The sequence below is a fragment of the Neopsephotus bourkii genome, unplaced genomic scaffold (genome assembly GCF_033783945.1).
Source record: "Neopsephotus bourkii isolate Nb327-2 ecotype Australia unplaced genomic scaffold, CSIRO-AGI_Nbou_v1 NB_690, whole genome shotgun sequence".
NCBI classification, from domain to species: domain Eukaryota; kingdom Metazoa; phylum Chordata; class Aves; order Psittaciformes; family Psittacidae; genus Neopsephotus; species Neopsephotus bourkii.
The window spans coordinates 1,729,839-1,742,517 of record NW_026901189.1 but is presented as its reverse complement, the minus strand read 5'-3'; the positions used below and the strand labels follow the sequence as shown (position 1 = coordinate 1,742,517).

General features: G+C 37.4%; 1 long non-coding RNA gene across 1 annotated transcript; it reads left to right on the top strand.

Annotated features, from left to right (window-relative positions):
- The first annotated feature begins 767 nt into the window (after positions 1-767).
- LOC133212340 (uncharacterized) lies at positions 768-9,933 on the top strand. The gene is made up of 4 exons (XR_009725454.1): positions 768-847; positions 5,928-5,982; positions 6,538-6,630; positions 9,661-9,933. It is a non-coding gene; the product is annotated as an uncharacterized LOC133212340 (long non-coding RNA).
- The last annotated feature ends 2,746 nt before the right edge of the window (positions 9,934-12,679 follow it).

Sequence of the window (12,679 nt, the reverse complement as noted above, 5' to 3'; positions counted from 1 at the left end):
AAACAGCTCTGGCTAGTGCAACACCTAACTTTAGGGCATCTTGCCAGCTCACAGGAATTTTTGCTCAATGATTAGGAACATCTCTTCCTTAATCAGTGGAGGGGAAGAGCTAAGTCGGCTCAGAGTAATGTCACTGGAGACCAGAGAGCTGAACTCTTCTAGAGAAAAACAGCAAAATATCAGCTGTATCCCTTAGAGTAAGTCATTTAACTCTACTTAAGATTCTGTACTGTGAGTCTGGTCTTTGAATTAAACATCTCCAAACTGGCCGAAGGAAATCCCATCCCAATATTTAAAGCATTCACCTGACTGGGGACCTGTTTTCAAAATTCCCTTCTGCTTTAGCTTGAAAACCTATTTCTCAGGCTTCTGGGTTCTCTTGGCTGATTTATCTTTACTTAGTGTATATATTGTGTACTTTGAGGGGTAGGGAGAAGTGTGATCAATCAGCTTGATAGATAGATATCCCTTGGCACAGAGGGAATGCTTTTCAGATTGCTGGCATAATGAACATTCACTTTTTTTATGCAGAGAAGTGCTTCAGTGAGAGATGCTGGCATGTGATAAATTGCCAGAATTACTGACGGGCAGCTGTGTCAAGTAAATCAGGGCGAGCAGTATTCAAACACAGTCACATATATATGTGGAGACAGAATATCCAGCTATAGACCTATGAATATCATCTTTCTTCACATACATGACAACAAAGACTTATCTCAGAATAAAGGACAAAGTAACAGTAAGTACTTCTGCCTTTTCAGAGCTTCTTCTGTGAAATTCTGATAAATCATGTAAGATGACATTGTCTGATGATAAAAACTTTAATAAGATGAATAAAAGGAAAAAGGTAAAACCAGCAAAATCATTTACTCTGTGTACTTCTTAAGGGAAGGATAGAGAATTCCACATGTGCAAAATGGCAGAGAGTTCAGATTGTTTTGTCTGTCTCTGCAGTATGTTGAGATGTAGCCTTCTGGCAGAGTGGGAAATTGCTGCTCAACCAAACCCATATCACATGGAAAGGTAGCACTTTCCTGCTATTTCATGACAGAGTAAATAGATCAATATTTGTGTGAAAGTGTGGCTGGAGGGGCACCCTGTTTACAATAGACTATGGATGTCTGTGGAATGTTGCCCTGGAAGAATTTGCAATATTTCCATCAGGAAACCCAAATGCTAAGAATATGCATTTTCTTCTAGACCTAAACTATTGGACTCTTTGGTTTAAGGTTCAGACTGGCAGAAAATTTTCACTTTATTAGCATTTTAATACAATAGTCAGAAAACAGTGACTTTTCAGCCTGAATGACTGGAAGCCACTGGGAAGGCCATGCAGATCTGTGTTTCCTGGAGGGCACACAGACTGCTCATTAAATCTGCTCGGTCATTGCATTTATGCATTGAACTTAAAAACTCAAACAACAAGAAACCCAACCCCTAAAAGCAAGCAGCACTCCTGCTCAGAGGATGTTTGAGGGAGTAATTCCAACTTGACCTTTCTCACACATACCCTCTATGGGAGGAAATATTTTTGGAGGAAATAAATTGAAAAAGAGCACAAAGATCCTGCCACATAGGTTTCCTGGTGTTATTTTATAGAGGAAGAGGCAAAAGTTCTTTCTTCAAATTCCTTTTCCCATGTAAACAGGGGGAAGAATATTGTCTTTTGTCAACACTTTGTTTTGCTCATTTGCCACTATCTTCAAAATGTGTTCTATGAAGATGTAGTTTATTAATCGTGACTGTGTTGTCTTCTACACAAGAACTGATTTTTTGGACCATATTTGTAATACATGCTGAAATGTACTGTTTGCTAAGTGGCCTTATCTATAATTTCAATAGCCTTTATGTGCTTCGGAAGACTCTTTGGCAAACTCCGTGTGAGGAAGTAATTTAGTTATATGGCTGTGTGAAGGATGAAATAATGTAAGATTAATTAGGACTTCTAGAAAAGCAATATGAAAAAAATAAAAATAAAAAACCAACCAAAAAGCCAACATAAGTTCTTGACTTTGGAAGAAGTAATTAGCCAGTGCTGCAAGAGCATGCAATCAGATATCCTTTAGTGGATCTAGAAGAGCAATTTAAGAAAGAATTGTCCCCAGCTGGTTGTTTCTTTCTCAGCAATTTAGATGTTGTGTGTACCCTAGCAGCTACTTCTAGCCCATTTCAGTGACAAAATAGATACATTTAAATCACTGTTTTAGATTACTTGAGGGGGAACAGAGATCAAATCACTTTCAAACAACTTGAGACTTCATTTCTGTTTGAGTACCTGTCTCTTCTTATTGTTGCTTCATGGCCATAGGAATGTTGTAGAAGGGATGTTGCAACTCAAGTACCTACATGAAGGCAAAGCTCCAGCTGAGGCTGACTTCAGTTCCAGAAGGTTCATAACCTGAAGATTGTTTATTGAAAATGCACTGCTAAGTCTTTCTAACTGAAGATACATTCACAAGCATTTATTGCAAGTCATTTGCAATATAATGATAAATCTGTGCAATTTTATTTCCAGCTCAGCAGGACATTGGACATTGCTAAACTGTTTAATGTACATAACATGATACTTTATGACCAAAAAGATGCATTAGTGAGCTAAGAGACAAAAAAAAGCATGCCTAAAAGAAATCCTGAAGGGTAGGCCAAGATAGTTTGCATTTATTTTAATGATATCCAAATGGTGTTCTAACTAAAGATGTTAATAATTATGATAAGCAATAAAATTCTAGAGTTAAACTTACTGGCAGGCTTTATTCTGCTACAGTGTTCTGTTAGACATAACCCTGTAACCTCTTCCTTTCAATAAATGTCAACTACTTTGTTTTATTATTTTTTTTATTTCTTAAATGTCTTAGCTGTGAAGAGACAGCATGAAAATTGTCAGGGATAGATCACATTTTGCCTTCACATGCTCATGTTTTTTGTTAGGGTGACTGAAAGGCCAGAGAAGATGCTGCAGGAAGACTTCCAAGACACAATAAATGTGAAAGTTGTTTCCAAGTCTATGTTTTGAAATGCTTTAAAAGCTTTAATCAAAAGGCTTTGCTATGATCAACTCTGGTAGAGGAATAACATCATCTAGTTCCAACCCCTATTTCCACCAAAACCAGAATTTTTCTTCTGGAAATATTCTGGTTTTGGTGGTACTTTCTCTGAAAACCACCAATAGGCAAGGGCTGGATTTGATGACAACACAAATTTTAAAAATGGCATAAACTTACCTAATGGCAGGAGATTATGACAGTTTTTGAAGATCACCAACCAGTAAAGAACTGCTGGAGCCAGATGAAAAACCTCTACTGTTTTTACTCTAAAGCTCAATTAGTTAATTAGAAGGTCTGCATGATACAGCAGTATCTGACACAGGAGAACAGCCTTTAGAAGGCAGAATAACATATTTAAATAAGACCTTTGTGGTAGGTCTGCATCATCTGCAGGGAGCTCTCTACCCTTAACCATCTGGCTTTAAGTGCTACTCTCTGTGGCTGGATTGGGAGTGTAGGACTGGTCTTCTCTGTCTGTGCTACTAGAGACACTTTTGCAGACCATGTGATTTGTAAACCTTATGAAATAATTGAATCATAATTGCCTAATCCACCTGCTGTCAGGAAAACTGAAAGACACTTAAATCTCCTCTGGGGCTGATCAATACTCGTACCCTACCTTACACCGTTTGATGCAGGAGTAACAAAAAAAAGGAAGTGAAGAGCTTTCATTTCTGTGGGTACTTAGAGTTATTGATACAGATGCAAATTTGGTCTTGAAAAACTGTTTATTTTGGAGTGTAAAAAAATGGAGGTGGCCCTAAATAATCCTTTACCCTACATATCTTGGAAGAAACTAAGAAAATAATAATCTGCCATTTTGCACAAGGATGAACAGAGGCCCATACAGAGAGCAGCAAATGAAGCTCATTGTAATCAGTGAAATCAGATTAAAGACAAAGCTATCCCTGCGTGCCTATCTCCTAAGGTGAAGACCAACAGAAATAAGTGAAGGTAATAAACTTAATCCTCGAGACAGTTTTAACAGTATTTCCAAAGGCTATTTCATAAAAATTAGACACATTGAAGCATAGCCAGAAACATAATCTGCTCAGCAATCACAGATTTCTCAGTTGTGTGTTGAAGACATAGCAACCTAAATTACCCTTGAAATGACTCTATTTCAAGTCATATGCTATTCTGAGCTATACTGGTAGAAATCTTCATACTAGTAGTGCAAGAACTTATTCCAGACAAGGACTTAGCTTGGGTTTATATTAACATATAATTTGTAAAACTTTGTAATAAACATGCCTCACTGAGACTGGCAGAAATCATAGGAAGGAAAACATCACCACTACCTTTGGTCTACTTGCTTTGATTCAGACCTCATTGTGTTATGTTTGTTATGTGAGCTTCAAAACTGCAGAGAAGTAATGAGTTGTTGTGTCACTAAGACCAAAATTTCCAAAGCAGCCTCATCTTTTTAGAAATTCTCTTTTGATTAAGGTTTTTTACTTCCTCAGCAGAGGTCTGAGGCTTAGATGCACTTAAGGAAGTGCACTAACAACCTTTCATTCAGATAAGAAGAAATAAGCAATCTGTAATTCAAAACCGTAGGCCTGAGCAGGCATCATGTTGTACACCTACTGAAGATGAAATTTCACGGTGTGCAGGAAGTACCAACTGAAGCCTTACAAGTAAACATTAGTGAATATTTATGTAAATATGGTAAAGATAAAAGAAAAATACCAGTGTGCATGCTGGTGGTCAGTCTGAAATTACTACTCAGGCCAGTTTTTCTGTCCTTTAGGGTAATAGGGTCATGATTATTTTTCCAGTATTTTTCAACTCTTGATTAAAGAGAGTTTCCCCTCTGTTAGTCACACAGACTAAAAGCAGGTTTGTAATCCCAGTTTGGCTGCACTTGGAAACTAATCTTTTTTGTAAACAATGAAAGGAAACCAGGAAGGAACCTATTTACCAAGTTTCTCTGCAGAAGTATTCAGTTGTTCCAATGTCACTCTTTTCTCCACACTAACCAGCATCTCTGCACTGGATAAAGTTTTGAATCACTGATGTCATTGGTACAATTCAGGAGTTTAAAAATCAAAGCATGAATCAGTATCTTTGAAAGTATGTTTTAGAAACTTCTCTGATACTGCACTTTGTGTGTGTGACTACTTTATTATTTAAAACAGGTGTAGATGGTTTGATCAAAATTGCTCATGGCATTGTTTGAGACATTGAGCAACCTCAAAATGGGAGACTCCATTGCTCTGAAGAGCCAATACTTTAAATAATCTAAAGCTATGTTTATCATTCTTCTAAAATGAAGCTTAATCTATTATTTACCTAACTGTCCAGGAAGCTGCTGTTCAAAGGTGATGGAGACTCTTAAATTAAGTGGGAAAAAGTTGTTAGGATAAATTAAACAGATATTTAATTATAATAAAAGGTGGCATTTTAATAATTGGAAGTCACGTTTATAGATTTTTCATAACATAGTATATAGTATATAAGTAATGAAAACAAAACATTGATTGCTCAACATACGAAAACCAGTTTTAGAGGTATAACAGATGGAGAGTGCCAGAGCCAAAGCAGCATGAATGTTTCTCAAAAGCTGTATGACCATGTAATTACATTGAGTGAATGACATATGAGAGTTTGCAAACATTCAGGTGAGTTAGGTTCTGTTCTCATTGACACAGGTGAAATAATGAAACTTCTGTTCTTCTACATATACATGCTGTTTGGAAAACTATTTATTAATATTAAAATTAATAGTATCATGTGCACACATTCAGCAAGCCCAAAACTGTAACATGATTTGAATGATCAATTACATGTAATAACGTGATTATGGAGGCAAACAGAATAGCAATTCTTCCAAATTGCTGAAAAATTACAAGTATTATCTTGTTAACATTTGTCTCATAGGCACAACCAAACTAGTAACACCGAGGAATGGCAGGAAGGAGAGTGGGAAGAAGAGGTAACAACTGACCTTTTCATGATTATAGTGCTTGACAAAGCTGAAAATAGCTCCACCTTCTCCAGGTCATTAGTTTCAGATGACTAAATCCTCTCCTTAAAGAAAGAAATCAATTTCAAAAGCCTTTAAGAACAGCACCAAGGACTGTGCATGTATGTGTGCCTCTATATGCCAGCCAAACTGCTGCCATTTTGAGGTGTTTCAGCATCTTCAGTGCTGGATACTGCTATGTTTTAAATCATCTCCACTACGGGTTTTTCAATCAAATCGAGACATTTATTTTTAAAGGTGTTTTCTACTAAATAGGTAGGTGAAAGATATATCACAAACAGAACTTGCCTAAAATGTGCAGGGCATACTTTTCTGCTGGTGCTTGTTCTTTGGTTTGCTTCCTGTAGATTACTAGATAAAGACCTGGCTGTGGTCAGCTTTTCCACCTATGGTCTGAGAGCATTACCTTCATAAATTCAGGCAAAATGAAGTGACCAACAGTAATCTGTAGTGTCTTTTCTGATCATAACTATAGCGAGTCACCTTCTTTTTTTTTTTCCACAGAGGTGCCATACATACCTGTTGAACCTTCTCATATCTTCCTGACTGGATTTACTGATTCCTGAGGTCATACGGTACTTGGTTTCCTGTTTTAAGGTGAGTTCCCTTTTTTGTATTAAGGTCATATATAAATGGGGCAGCTTTCTTATGGTTTTGGAAGTATGTGACCAGCCATGCAGTCTCAAAGAAACAGTCAGTTTTATTTTGGGTTTATATTGCTATAGGTCTTTATTGGCTTGAATATCTTCCTCTTCCTATCAAAGAAACAGAAGACAGCTTTCTTATTCCCCAGCCATCCTGCAATCTTGCATGATGTAAGACCTGTTTACAGCAGTAATTCAGTAAAGTGAACAAATCCCACTCCAGCCCCTGTGTTTTTTAGACTGATGCTGACAATCTCTTTGGGGAGATTGCATAGCTCAAAATATTATTGATGGGCTGATGAAAGTCTGGCTACAGTTTTTGTATAGTCATGAGGAAATTGACCATGCACTATTAATCTTCTGTTAATCCATCATCCATCTTGTTGCTGAATCCCACAGCTAACGTCGAAGGTTTCAACCCTCCGTTTAGCCAATTTGATCAAAGGCAGGCTCGTGGTAGCTGAAAGCTATGACCAGCTGACTGCTATATTCAATGTTATTTGTGAAAATTGCTTTTGTCATTTTACTGATAAAATGTCATTGTCTATCTCCAAAAAATTTCTCCAAAATAACTGCTAGCTGAAGATTAAGGGGCAACCAAGAGTTTAAAGACAAGAAAGGTGAACTTGTCTCTTTCTTAGAAGTATTATCTGTATGTCATATAGTGCAAAGGGGCACATTTATGTTGACACCACCCAGGTTGTCAATAAAGAGCTCTGGTCCTCAGAAATACCAAATTGAATTCATATGAATTTCTCACCCTTCAAAACCACTTTCCCACCAGGCAGAAGAGATCACAAAATTAAACAACATTCTCTCCTTCTCACATCTCTGCAGTCTGTAAGCACTCTGCCTCTCGTAATGTTCCCAGGAGGTTTCCTTAACCATAATGTCTCATCTGTACAAGCAGCTGCTTCCTTTTTGCATAACAGTTCTTGGAGACTTGCTTCACTTATCAGAACTGAACCATTGAAAGAAAAGCTAGTAAATAACTAAGTTCTATTGGGAAGATCACATCCCACTGCAGATGGACAGATTTGCTTAACCTATGAAATAATTGTCGAATAACTATTGTTTTGGCAAAATTAAAAAATGTAACAAAGTAATAAAGTTTGATTGTTCTTGGCTTCTCCTAAGTTGCTTACTTTGGGGTTTTAGCTGACCTTCAATATGCACATGCTAGCACCATTACTGTTAACAGCAGTTAAATATACACAAATATCTGAGAGGCTTGACCATTTACTCTCAGTGTTCCAAGGTCAGCTGAAGTCTGGACCTTTTACTTTCTCTGTGCTTCACTAATCGAGAACAAAGCTTATGCAAGACTTCCCTGGGGGAACATAGGGTCTGAGTTTTTTACAATCCACAAGGCTAAAATTCAAATATGAACCACAGCTGTTTGGGTAAGAGTCTTGGACCTCTTTGTTTTGAACAGCTCAGCCTTACCAACACTGAAACTGAAACCACTGCACAGCTAATGACTGGGATGTGAGAACTGCCTGGCAGGCAGACCTGGGTAAAGTGACCGATTTATGGTGCTCTGGGATTTGCAGGTGGAAGGGCTGTTCTTTCTCTTCTCTCCACTTCTTCCTCACCCCACACCGCCATTTCTATACACATTATTTCATGCATATATACCTATGCATGTATGCAGATGTGGATCTATATAGTCTTTTAATCTAACTAGTGATAGACCTCCAGTACCCTAACACTTTTAAATACATTCTATATACCCTTGGTAGTGCATGTATTTTGAAGTATATAATCCATAAAAAAGAGCCAATGTGATTTAACTCTACACAAATATTTAGATTATCAGCAGTGAGTAATTTTGCAGAACTGAGACATGATGTGCTGGGTAATAGTTAATACATTGAAATGGACTGTCAGCCAGAAACTTCCAGTGATGTGGATCAGGTGATAATCCCAGTGGGGGATGCTTGTCTGATTGTACTTCTTTTTTAAGTCAGTGATAGATATTCTTATACCCCTTTTATTATCTAATTCCAGCCTCCCCCTAACCCAATTCCATTATCTTCTTTGCAAAAAGTATATGTATTCTCTATATCAATGCTGACTGTACCAAGAAAACCATATTTTTATCTGGTTTGGGTGTCTGACTGGTCACACATTCTGCTATTGCAAATCAAGTCAAATATCTTAGAATGTGAAAAAAAGGAATTCTTTATGTAGTGAAATAATTAATATCTTTGTGCATCCAAGATAATAGGAATTCCAGTATTCATGCTTACTATTAAATATAGCAATCAAAGGCTAAGTAAATTCTCTTTAATACAGATATAATTTTGACGGCATCTTTGGCTTTTTATGACATGGAAACTGGTGATTGTTTATGCTTTGCTACTTTTTTGGGGTTGCTTTAAGATCCCACATGAGAAACAAATCTTTCTCTAGGAACAAAATGTTACTTTTTTGGGTCTGAGTTCTAATTAGTTGGGTAGTACGTCTGTTTCTTTTCAGTTGGGAAAATGTAATGCATATAAAATCCAGATGGATAGCACATGATGCTGGAACCAGACCTGGCCTATGAGCCACATCACTTGATTAAAAGAAAGCTATAAGAATTTAAGTAAAAAAACAAATCCAACAAGATAGTAAGAGCACCAAACTGGCTGCACCAGTTTCATCATCTCTCTCAGGTACTGCTTTTCTTTTGCTGGTTACCCTCCCACACCTTAATGAAAGTTAACCTGCAGTTGTATTTAATTTAAACGTCTGTATTATTAAAACACCCAAGGTTTCAACAGATTTGAGACTGGGTTTTTTGGAGGGGACTAAAGTGGGCTATGAAGTTGGAAGGAGAGGCAGGCAGGCCTTGGGGAGGGGATGGAGCAGCATCTGGGATCCCTATGGAGAACTGGGGGAATGTTTATTATTCTTTGTTTATTATTTTGAGTGTCTGTTCTTTTCCCTCTTCCTCTCTTTGTCTCCCTTTGTAATTTGTGTAATAAAATTCCTCTAGGCATATAAACTAAGTCATCTGGAATTGTGCAACTCCTTCTGCCAGGAAGCTGGAAAGGCCCCTTTCCTGTGCAGAGAGAAAAATACAGACTCATCTCAACAGCTGAGAAATTGCAGAAATGCAGCATTCATCTTTGGGTTACTTTTATATAGTAAAGAGCTGTGGCTAATAATTGTGCTTCTGACTGTTAAAAATTGTACTTTTATCCTGTCCAAGGTGTTATGTTTATTTAAAACTTGAGAAAATAAAAATGTACATTTAAAAAAATGAAACGATGCAAAATACCTTAAAAACGCTCAGTGTCAAAGTTGGTTTTCCTGCCAGGGGGTTCAGAGAAAGAAAAGAAAATGAGCAAGGAGGGAGGAGCATCTTTGCAGCCACATGGATAGTGAAATTTTCTATTTATTCTTTAGGGAAAAGGCAATGTTAGCTACATAGCTGCTAACTGGATAGATGCCGGTACTATTTTTATTGGCAGGCAACTCTGAGTGGCTGAAAGGTGGTCATTAACACTCTGACACAAAGTGCTGACAGGGCGATTATAAGATTAACACCCTCTGTTATATTAACAGTGTCAAAACCTCCCCTTACCTGTCAGTGAGAAATAATGGCATGAAGAAAAACATTATAGACAGACTGAGATTTTAACATGAAAATGCCACACAGCTTGTTCAAATTGGTCTAAATATCTAGATGACCTACTAAAGTCCAATAAATTATGTTTCACAGAATAACAAAATGAACACCTAAGCTAAGCCACAAGCTTTGCCAGTGAGATTTGGGCTCCCCAAGCTCTGCTGAAATTCCCCAGCCCTGCCCAAATACGCTTGGCCACCTGCCTGGCCATTTTAATTCCATGTTCGACCCCTTTCTAGTGTGTGTGCTCTGTAACATCAGTGATGTCCCATATCGTTTCTTTACCTTCAGGTCTCCAGGGAACCTTCCTCCATATTGTCTAAGTTTTGCCAGCTCATGTCTTTTCTTCTATATAGTTTTTAAATTATATTTCATATTGTATACAATTACAGTATATTCTACATGCTATATATTTTTGTCTGTAAGATATAGAGACAGAATGCACAATGAATATTCCTTATATATACTTTGGTACCTAAACAAGATCAAGATAGAGATGAAGCACCCAAAATGCCAGGATGTGTTCATGGGTTGCATAGGATAAGTTTAGTAGTTTTAAGTAAGATTATTTTGGGTTGTCAGAGAGTTGTAGTTCCACCATTTGACAGCTTAAAGTTTATTGAAACCCCTTAACAAAGTGTTTGCAGTTAACCTAGGACTCCGTGCAAATTACTAAAGTGCCATCTGAAAAGTTCAAATGTCTCTGAAAGAGATTCAACAGAAACATTTAATAACTAAACAAGGATAAAGGATGGATTTATGACTGCTGAATAGGTTGGGGGCTGTTGGAAGACAATGCAAAAAATTCACATTTTCAGAGCTTCAGTTAAATGAACACTGTGCCTCCAGAAAATCGAGTATTTATTATTGAGTGTTTTCATTTACTTTTCTTTTTTTACTTCAAAAAATGGAGAAGGTATGACATAATTCAGTGAAAATTATTTTAAATAATGTTTTATTAATTATAGTCACACAGTTCTTTCATGCTGACAAGAGTCTCAGAATATTTTCTAAAATGTTAGAAATACTTTCAGAGATTTTCAGGATTTCACAAAATTTGAGTGATTTTTTCAAGACAAGAATCGAGGAACACTATCAGATAGCTGGGTATTCAGTGGTCTGATTTATTAAGATCAGGTGGCCACCGAAAGGACACTTAAGCAATGAGATCTGGCATACATTACAGTTTTCTAGGAATTTAAGTAACATAAAGGCTGTGTTTACCAAATGAATGTCATTGTATTCTTTGACTTTAGCTGTAAAATGCTGTTTTAGCTTTCAGCAAAGGTATATTTCACCTTGCTTTATTTTAATTAACAACCCTAAGTTACTTTATGGGAGCTCTGTGTCCTATTTATCTGTCTCTGGAAGTAAGCAAAACTCCTGTTTCATAGGAAAGGAGATTGTGCAGCTTTCCTGTTCAAAGTGGCTCTCTGCGGGGTGAGACAGAGACAAGCTTTTCAAGCGCTGCTTCTGCTGAGAAGTATTGAGGGATTATGGGCTTGATAGAGCTAAAATCAATGATCAGTACACGCCACAGATTCGCTGGCTCTGAGGGCTGAATGGGAGTGGAACAACAGGCTGTGTCTGCTAATCCTCATCCCTTTCTTTGCACACATATTTTGTGTGACAAAAAGAGATCATTCTGCCCCAGCCCCATCCCTTCCTTTCACACTCGCAAATCAAGACACCCTTTGGCAAACCCGGGTTGGCAGTAACAATGAAAAGCACCAAGTATTTACTAAACTATGAAATCATGTGTAGACATGAAAGTGGGAGAACTGCCTGAGACTTCATTTGCAAAGGAGTAAAGACATAGATGACCTTCTGTGACCACAAAAGGCACATCTTCATCTGGATCTGTTTGTGCCAGAACATGAACAGATTCTTGCACATCAGTCATGCTGAAGTGCCAGAAACTTAACTGTAGTAGTTTGCAAGGGGGTTAAAATGAGCAAGGTGAGGTGGAGAGTTTTTGGGGGGGAGTCAAGTTTGTTTGGTTGGGGGATTTTGAGGATGGTATTTCTCTCTGGTAGGCAGTTTGTGAGCACTACTACCTGAACATTGTAATCCTTAAACTCAGGTTACTCATTTTCGATCTGATGCTGTTACGCACCAGGAAGAAAATCCATATACACTCTCAAGGTAAGGTCTGTGGTCCTGCAACTGCTGTGAAGCCCAACTAAAGAAAAAAAAAATCCTTTTAAAACAGCCAGTGCAACTGTGTATTGTTTTAGCATTATGTGATAAGCAGTAAATTATCTTAATACTTTTTGTATCCATTGTTGAGTACAGGGAAGTCACATCCTCTGCAATCCCTATATTATTCTTAATGTGAGGTATATTTTCTCAGCTATAGTAAGTGCATATTTTCCATGTTCTC